At 35.8% G+C, this 10,238-nt stretch overlaps 1 long non-coding RNA gene across 1 annotated transcript; it reads right to left on the bottom strand.

Annotated features, from left to right (window-relative positions):
- Positions 1-3,581: 3,581 nt before the first annotated feature.
- On the bottom strand, positions 3,582-10,017 carry LOC103457419 (uncharacterized). The gene is made up of 3 exons (XR_014090163.1): positions 9,905-10,017; positions 7,447-7,592; positions 3,582-3,724 (listed from the first exon to the last, which is right to left on the bottom strand). It is a non-coding gene; the product is annotated as an uncharacterized LOC103457419 (long non-coding RNA).
- Positions 10,018-10,238: the final 221 nt, after the last annotated feature.

The following is a 10,238-nucleotide window of genomic DNA, read 5'->3' as shown; positions in this document are numbered from 1 at the left end:
GTAAGATAATAATTAGCTACTAATAATGGTAATAGTAATACAGAATAAACGAAAGAAAAACTCCTAGTTGTGTCTATTTAGTTCTCTGAACAATGTGAGCATCGTAGCTTTGCATTTATTTTTAAACTCCTAGATGTTTGGACATTGTTTTAGCTCCATATTCAGCTAAACAATGAATATGGAGATTAATCTCCATATTCAGCTGGAACGTCCCTTTAAGTTGTGTCCACCCTCAATTTTATAAAGCATTTCCTGAAGATGTTTAGGTAACAGGTTATAGTAAAAGATAATGATGATTCATATGTATTGCCCCTCAATTCTGCACAAAAATGCAGATATAAATGAGTCATTGAACTACTGTAGAGACGGTCTCTTTGTGAGTCTTGTAAAAGCATCTGAACCAAAACTAGAAGTGCCTTAGTTGGTGTTTTGGGTCGAGCCGTTTCTTTCTCAGACCCAGCAGCAAGTACATTTAGTTTCCACTATTAGGACCTAAAATGTTCATATGTTATGAAGCTCCAAACTTAGTTTGAATCCACATATTTATTGGTGCATCATCTCTGGTTCCGTCTCTTTGCACCATCACCATTTTTCCCTCACTGACATCCAGACAGCTGTTGCTTCCATCTTCCTCATTTTTCTTCTTCGTCTCGTATTTTGCTAATATACCGAGCCTTCTCCTCCTCCTCTCCTCCTCCAGATACATATTCGCTCTTGATTGTAGCTGCCAATTAGCAGGCGAGGCTGTGGCAGTTCATCCATCTGACTTAAAGGTTTCCCCGCCACTAATTTTGACGGTCGGGTCAAGTAGCGGCGGGGTCCATTAAGTGGAATAATGAAGTCCTCAGTGAGTGATCTGCAATGACTTCAGAGTGCTATTAATCCCTTAAAGAAATCATCTCTTTATTTTTAATGTTTGCCTTTTAAGTCGTCCAGCCAGCTGTTCAAACATCTCATTTATCCAAGACATAATAAACATCGTCTGTACAAGTTTCTGTTGTTGTTTTTCTGTTTTTACTCTAATCTATTTCTATTCTTTCTCTTCCCTCCTCCTCTCTCTTACAACATATTTCACTTTATATACTCACTATTTATAAAATTAACTAAAACCTTTATAAATATTATTTTGTTCACATCCCCTAAACTTAAAATGTCCAGCCGTAATGCCTTTCTCTGGTCAGATGGAGAGCATAAGGAGCTCAAAAAATGCCTAGTGTCACTGTGGAACCAGTACTTTAGAAAAATATATATTGTGGTTCGGATCTCTCATCTTTTTAAGTGAGAGAACTGAATACTCTTTTTCCCCTCCTCTATTTTGTAAGCAAAATTTCTCCACTTTAATTACTCCAACAAAAATCCTCATTATCAAAAAACTGATGAAAATGTTGATACTGAAGTATTTTTCGAACTATAAGCCGCTTTTTTCCCCCACACTTTGAACCATGCGGCTTGTAGAACCAGTGCAGTTTTTATATGTATGTTTATAGATTTATTTTTTTTTTACTTTGTAGATGTGGATTATAGTGCGGTGCACTCTATAGTCCGGAAAATACGGTATTTAAATGTTTCAAGTAATGCGGAAATTGTACAGAAACATCACATACACACGGGAAGACATCTGAAAAACCAGAAAGGTAAAATCCTAACTTGAAAACACACTTTCCGAAATTTCAGTGATCCAGTGCCGCTCAGAGAGTTGGGACCATAAAAGGTCTTAATCCAGTTACTAACCAGTTAATAACTTTTTAAGTAAGCTTTCCATAAACTTCTCCACCAAAATGTAGAAACTGACCACAACAATCTAATCTGACAGATTTCTGTTACTTCGGATTCATTCGGCTCTCAGCTGAGGTCAGCTCACCGCTGAACAAACACCAGTCAATTTACTCATTTTGCATCCAATCCTCGCCGATGGTTATGAGGCGCTTTCCTGTGGCTGATGGAGAGATTAATCTTGCTTTGATAGAAATATGTCAGGTTGTGATTTATCACTGCGGACAAATCTGCGCTGGAACGTCTCTCCTCCTGACAGCTTTATCGGCCTAGGAACGTCCCAAAATGTCACCTGTTGTTCGCGGAGTGACCTTCTAATTTTCTAATTCAATTTCAACACCCGCGTCTCCCCCTCCATATCATGAACGAGTAATAACAATTACGCAGCGTGACTGGCTCAAAAACCTGCAATTCCCCTACTTTAAATCACAACTCAAGTAGTCTTTTATTAGGCTGCCTGGTTAAATCAATCTAAATCTAAGCATAATAACTCTCTAATCAGGTGCTGGGGAGAATAATAGGTTGTCACGCTCGAGAAAAAATAGGCAATCATGGAATGTTTTCTTTAATTAGGCCGACTAAAGTAGAAGGGCACGGCGGCGGTGCGGGACACATTCATCATAGCCAAGGTGGGAAATTACTTCAATTACTCAGGAAGGGGAAAGCGAAGTGAATTACAGAAGTCGGAGAAGCAGAAGAGAGGAGATCGTGATCTGCAGGGAAGTCCGCATGACACCGAGGGCAGAAAAGGTAAAAAAAATTAGAAAAGGAGGAAAACAGTGAGGTAAGTTGGAGGAATCCTGCTGGGAATGTATCAAAAGAGATTAAACATGAATCGGAAGTCAGAATATTTTACAAAATTTTCTAAACTTCTTAAATGTTTTTCAGCTTGAGAGAAGATTTCAGTAAAAATGCAGCAGCATAAGAAGGTTTGGATGTAATTTGGTCCACATGCCGATCAGAAATAGGATTAAAAATAAACTGATTCAAGAAGATTCAAACTAAGCACGCCCGAATCAAAGCTGACTTCACTCAAGGTTTCTGCAGTTTTCACCAACTCCAATGTAAAACCTTTTAAGACCATCATGAATGGAGATGAAGCGCTGAAATGTATGATGTCCAAACACATTAGAACTTCTTTATTTTGCTAAATATCTGTACTAGTTTGTTCTAAATCTCATATTGCAACCAAGTTTGTTAAACACCCAAAACAAGAGGTGCAATAAAAAATAATAATACGAGAAAAACGGCAGTAAATATATTAAAAAATACGCCACTGTAAATTATGTCAAGTATCAGGGTTTAACATGAATTAAAAACATGGAAGAACAGCAGAAGAAGAGCAGTAAACAGGATTTTTGATACAGCTTTCTGTTCTTTATATCGCAGATTTTAAGATTTTATGGGTTCATATAAGCTGCTAAAATAATTATTTAAAGGATCTCATACTTCCTACAGGCTCTTGGATGTCCAATATATCAAATAAAACTGTAGAAAGACATGCAAATAAGAAAAATGCTTCTAACTTTTCATTGCTTTTTAATTCTACTCAAATCTGAGTGTTTATTGTAACCCTGCGTTGAATTGAAAATGGATATTTTATTCTATTTTGCAGTATTCTGTACATCTCAAAGTTTTCAATTTGCTGCACAAATAAACTGACTTTGTCAAAATGTTTCCGTTTCTTTGGGTGTTTTCATAAAAAAACACTAATTATTACAGTTTGACATAAAAGAGACAGCATTTTAGATTAAATTTGACTTCTTACCTCAAAAACTTCACAAATTAAACAAGTTGTTTCGCTGGGTTTTGTTTATCCTGTTCAATGTTGCTTACCTCACTGTTTTGAGAGTCCAGTGGTTCTTGGAAACCGCAGCTTTTCTTTTCCTGCAGGAGATTTTCCAGTATTCACTCTCCAAAGTCAGCGTGTCCGGCATCCCTTTATGGAGGACTAATCTTGTCAAAATTGACAATAAATAAATAAATAAATGAGGTAACAAATACATCCATAAATGAAGAAATAAAACTGTAAATAAACAAATAAGAGAAATAAATTTGAAAATAAGCGAGTATTATTTTCACAATAATTTAGTTATTTCCACATTTATTTATCAACTTTGACTTTTTCTCACACTTTTTTACCTGAAGGTACTGGGGTAAAAGGTACTGGGGTTGGCCTGAGCCATAATCAGATTCCAACAAATCCACACAGTTTCTGGAACTTTTCCAGGAAAAATAAACAAAAATTTTCAATTTCTTCATTTATTTTAAATTCTGGCAGGATTAGTCGTCCATATACCTTCGCTTGCGTATTTTTTCCCAAACCATAGTTTAGCTTTGCATTCCTCAGTTTACCTTTAATGAAAATTAGTTTACATCTCGTTAACTTACATTGATTTTCCAGGTTAAATTAGCTTATTCTCTTAGCCTACAAGTAAATTATTAGCTTATTCACTTGTTTAGCATAGCATAGCATAGCTTATCTTACCTAGGTTATGTTTAGCATGGCATATCTTAGCTTAAGCAAAAAGAATAATTTTACATAAATATCAATGAAATTATGGGGAATCATGAGCATCCTTTTCATAAACTATGGTAGAAAAACAGTGTCTTTAGTCAGAGGAGTCTTCATACTCGCTGTAATACAGACTGCTACATAAGATATTTCTTGCCTACACCAATTACCATCTACAATAACTCTTTGAATAATCAGAACGTCTGTATAGAATGGTTTAAGAAAATATTTACCAAAGTTGCAGCCATAGAATCTTTACACTACAGACCTTCTGAGGATGACAAACCTGCTTAAATTACCAATCAGTCGTATCTTTTCTAGTCAAATCTTTCCAATAAAAGTAGTTATTTTTCTTATAGCTTGATATTTTTGTTGTAGACCATAAAAAACCCTTGAAATGTGTCCAAATAACCAAAAACAGAACATTTTATCCCCTTTCAAACAACGCAGTGGGTGGCTAATTAACCTGCAAGTTCCATCTAGTTTGAGATTAATTCAAACAATAAGTGATGGCTACCAGCATGACCTTTGGATTAGTACTTCACGGCTCATGTTTTAGCTCAAACCTGACCCAGAACAGTCCCAGAAGAGCAGTTTGTAGTAGATGATGGAGAGGCCTCTGTCAGGATGACGCCAAGGTGGTAATCAGACCAGGACTTTCCTCTCAATCGATCAATAAAAGGACTGCAGGGTGTTCACGTCTTTCAGCTCAGCAGGATTATCAGGTTGGAGGTATCCATCATGAGCTGAGAGGTGGTCGATGGCAGAGCAGCCACAAGGTAATAAGAGGAAGGGAGCAGTGCTGCTTCTGAAAACGCTTTAGACGTAATTTATGAACACAAGTTTGGTTTTTCTGCAGCTTCTTGATGCTTATAGACGCTAAAATGTTTTAAGCTAATTTTAATAGCAGAAAAAGATAATCTCGATAAAAACAAGGTGCAGTTGTTTGTGAAAGTAAAACTGTATCCAAATGATTTCAAATATAGTTGCACTTTGGAGTGGTCAATTCAAAGTCCAGCTGAGATAACTTTGAATGAACACAATTCTGCAAAGAGGAGTGGGTCAAACTTCATCCGCAGTGAAGTAAAAGACTGAATACCAGTTACCACAGTTGATATTCACACAGAGTAAATAACTTTAATAATGAAAACTCATAACATTTGAACACTGCATAATCAATCAAGTTTATTCGTACAGCACATCATTAAAACACAGAAATACAAGGTCTTATTTACATTTTGTCAAGTGCCGTCGTTACACATCAAGATGTTGAAGCAGAAACAGAAGAAAGCTGGAATACATTTTCCTAAAACTACCAGTTCTCCTTTCATTTAGCCGCCGTCACTTTTCATTAACCTTTCTTCCTCTTCGCTCCACCTTCCTCACTCCCTCCATCCTGCCGTATCTTCTCCCCCGTTTTTCAATCTACTTCCTTCTCTCCCTCTCTCTCTCTTCTTTCTGCCTGACTGACCACAGGGCTCCATCATCATCGTCGTCTTCACAAAGCCGTCCCAATTATTGCTATAAAGGCAATAAATCACTTCAGCTTCCATCCACTGTTATTGATGAATGACCACTTATTTGTCATCTAATGCAGTGAAAAATGATGAGCCGGGCAGGCAGGCAGGTTTTCTCCCCCCAGTTCTGATGTGATTCAGGACAGCAGTGATGGATTGTATCCTTAAACTGTTGTTACATGTTTAATGTGGAGCTCAAATCTGACATCTCACTTAGTCTGCATTTCTCTACGTGAAGACATTCTGCATTCGTGGAGCTGCGGAGGAAAGAAACTCTGTTGTCGATTCTTTGTCCTGTTGATCACCCAGTGTGGGCCTGACTGGTTTCAACACTCAGAAAGATGGACGCACTTTAACTCGGGAATATATTTTATAAAAGGATTAGGAATAAGATCATTTTATTCATTTCAAGTGTTTTTACTGCAAGATATTTCTCTTATAGACTTACTCGACATGCGTGAAAAAGGAGCAGAAAAAAGAAAAATCTTCTACAAACCTGTTGCTTTCTCGGTTTTTCTGGTTGCAAAAATAAAATTAACAATATAAGTTGGAAACAATATCATTCTCCTTATTCCATAATTTTACTCCATGCACCTAAGTGCACATTTGCCTTGAAGTAGTTTTACGTACTTTTGTTTGAGTCACAAACAAAAGTTCAGTTTTGGTTTTATATGTACATGAATTTGTACACAAATTTTAAAATACTTTATTGATCCCAAAGAAAAATTAAATGCTGTAATTGATTTAATTAAAGAGTTCTTGTAGAACTGTAGAATATTGGTGAATGTGGACAGGAATGGCCTCCTGTAGCAGTCTGTTGCACAATCTGAAGAAGCCTCTGACTGAAGACAGTTTTTCTATCATTCTCGTTCAGGGGAAAAAAAGCTCAGAATTTTGCTTTTGTCATTTTTAATTAAAAAATTTTTTATTACAATTTTTTTTTAAAGTAAACTCATTTATTTGGGATTTTAAAATCAGTAAACAAAAACAAATAATTAAAAAAGGTTGGAAATGTAAAATAGAAAATTTAAATTGAATTAATTTGTCACAAAATTTACATTTAAAAAATGACACAACGGCATTAAAATTTCCGTATTTGAGCTGCAAAATTTCAATAAACTTAATTTTGAAACTGTATTGTTATAAACCTTAGGGGTAGTCTAAACCAAACCCATTTCATCAGGAGAAAAACATAAACCCAGTTCTATTTCTTACCTGTTGTGTTTAAAGTGACTGAAGGATTGTTGGTGTTTGACCTCACCACAACACGTCAATAAAACACAACAGAAGAAAAAAATCAGCTTTTATAATTCCCACCAGCAGCAGACTTTATCAAGAGTTTTTCCTGCTGAACAGTCAATTGGGGAGAAGTAAAAACGCTCTTAACCAAGAGTAAAAGAGTAAAGAATATATGATCGAAACCAGAGATTTACACACAACAAATCAAAATTCACATACAACTTTTTTCGTCACTAACCTTAATTTAATCAGACCAAACTATTTTTGTTTGGGTTGATTAGAATTACCAAAACATGACATCATCTCTCAGTATGATGATGCCATAGTTTGGAAGCTACTGATTGGTTAACTGAGACATTTGAGTTAATTGGAGGCACATTTAGATATATTTTAAGGCCACACCTGAAACACTCTGCTCTCTGGTTTGACATGATTGGAAGGTCAGAGGTTGTCAGCCAAGATATCGGGAAGAGAATCGTGCAGCTGCACTAGTTTGGTTCATCCAGATGCTTGAAGGTCCTGCATTCATCTGGGAGTCCACTGCAAATCTGCAACAAAAACACAAATTAACTACCTCCTTGGTCACCCTTTTTCTTGTGTTTTTGAAGCTTTATTTCATTTTCTGGGAACTCCCCTTAAAGTAATTAAGCTAACATTTTCATACTGATTAGAAAAGCTTTATTATTACTTAAAGCAGGGGGAGCAATGAGCCTCAGCATTACATTTAACGATTACAAAGAAAGAACAAAAATGCATCTGTGCTTTTTACAAGATTAAATCCTAAAAAAAATGCTTTATTGATTTAAGCTTCAGTTTGAAAAAGTAAATAAAGCTGCAAACATAAAATGTTCATGAGAGACAGTTTTGCATCCTAAAAAAGGAAGTGTCTGTTTAATATCTATTTAGTTTTAAGCTAAATGCACATTAGCTTAAAACTAGGAGAACGAATGATAATTTATATCGCCTGAAACATAATTATTCACATGTTCAATCTCTTTGGTCTTTCCAAGTTTCCATAATTAAATTATTGCCACAGTTGAAATATCTGTAATACATATATTGCAGTGGCACAATATTTTAATATTTGGGCATATTTGTATGTCGAAATGGGGTCCAACCGACCCCACACACTTAAAACTTGTATCATTTTCCACAGTCCTCTACGTTTGCCTCAGTCCTCGCACACACAAGGGTTAAATACTTGACAGTGGTCATTTTTCACTAAAATATGAAATATGTAATTTCAGCTTTAACAAAACAAATCAAAATTCTGCATGAATGCCCAATTTGGACTTCTGTTAATACTGAATTTAGTTTTTCTTTTTCAAACCTGAATTCCCACTAAAATTATTAATCTGTAAAATGGGTTGTATTATTCCGAGCAGTGGTGGAGAAAGTACTCAAAAAATTTACTTAAGTAAAAGTACAAATACACAGACAAAAATGTACTCAAGTAAAAGTAAAACTACCACATTAACATTTGTACTTAAGTAAAGGTAAAAAAGTACTGGCTTTTAAAAATACTTAAGTTTTAAAAGTAATAGTACTTGCTGAATGGATTACCTAATCGCTAATATCATTAAGCGTACTGATCGTATTTAATTTCAATACATTAGAAATGGGCCATTTTAATGAACAATGCAACAGATAAAGCATGTTATTATGTTTACTCTCTGTAACATAGTTTAGACTTGGGTATGTGATTCCATGCATCATAATTTCAGGGATGGAAACATCTTGTCTCCTGTCCTAACATAACATGAATTTCACTTTTTTTTGCCACTAGTGGCATTTATTTTTTAAAGAAATCCAACAGAAAGGGGATGGAAAGAAGGTGGGTGGAGGAGGACATGCAACCAAGGAGCCACGTAGCAGAGTTATAGTCAAGACCACCTACCCAAGACCAAGTCAAGACCAGCACCCTGCGCTACGTGACACAAAAAAATTAACTTTTACCTATCAAAATTGCTTCTCAAATTGATCTGAAAGATCCACATTCCCACAAAAAACTAGATATTAAATACTTAGAGCTGAAATAAATTTAATCAATAAAGATCCATCCAGAAGAATCGGATCATTCCTGAATGTCATATCACTATATTGCACTTTGGTACCAGCGTTGTCCCATAAATGCGACACCTCAGTCAACACCTCCACACAATAATTCAGCGCATGAGTGACAACTTTTTCTCATCGCAGATGCAACATATGTGTATCTGTACAGCTAGCTTTGCTAGCATCACGTCCACAGATCTTACCTTTCTTTAAGCTTTCCTTCGAAGTGACGCTAAAAGTTGGATGAAGTCCCCACCGTCTGTGCTAGCAAAGTGCTGCTGATTTTACATGTCGCCATATCGATTTATGCAGCGCTATTATATTACTGACGATTAGACAGACAGCTTCTCCCGCTCAGAGGAAACCACTGCGCATGTCTTGGAGCTTTGCGTGCGAGTAAAGGGGGAGACCATGGGTGACAATAGACACATAAGTCACGTTATTGCTTCCACCTTAAGTCCTTGAACTTCACATTTTAACGGAAAAAAAAGAGCAACGCGACTTGGATGTAACGAGTAACGCGACAGTTTTGTAGAAATGTAGTGAAGTAGAAAGTACAGATACTTACTGTAAAATGTAGTGGAGTAAAAGTAGAAAGTATCCATTATTAAATCTACTTAAGTAAAGTACAGATACACGAAAATTGTTACTTCCCACCACTGATTCCGAGCACTTAAAGAAAAACGCGGGTTAAATTTAAGTTACGTTAGTGAAGGCTGCGTTAGCTCCATGCTTGCGTTCAATAAAATTAACCTAACTTTTTAACGATTTATAAGGTCAAACAAACAAATTAAATGCAACTCACCTCTTTATCGTGAATCTAATGTAGCTAAGGGAGTCATTATAAGACTCCAGACTCTGAGTAAATCAAGAAAAATAACATTCTAAATACAGTAAATTCAAAACTGTACCTTAGGTCTGAACACGTGTCCAGTCACGTTTCAACCTTCGGCTTGATGACGACATATTTCACAGAAAAATATTAATTAAAATAAAATTTTAAAAGCGGTTAACTTTATGATGGTGACAACTATCATTATTAGTATATTTTTTTGTCTGTAATATTTTTAAAGGGGTTTTAAAAACAAATACCGACGAAAAGGGTGATCATAGTTCTGAAGTCGGTTGTCGTGGGTTCG

The sequence above is a fragment of the Poecilia reticulata genome, chromosome 2 (genome assembly GCF_904066995.2).
Source record: "Poecilia reticulata chromosome 2, P_reticulata-male-v2, whole genome shotgun sequence".
NCBI classification, from domain to species: Eukaryota; Metazoa; Chordata; class Actinopteri; order Cyprinodontiformes; family Poeciliidae; genus Poecilia; species Poecilia reticulata.
This window is presented reverse-complemented; position numbering and strand designations above follow the sequence as displayed.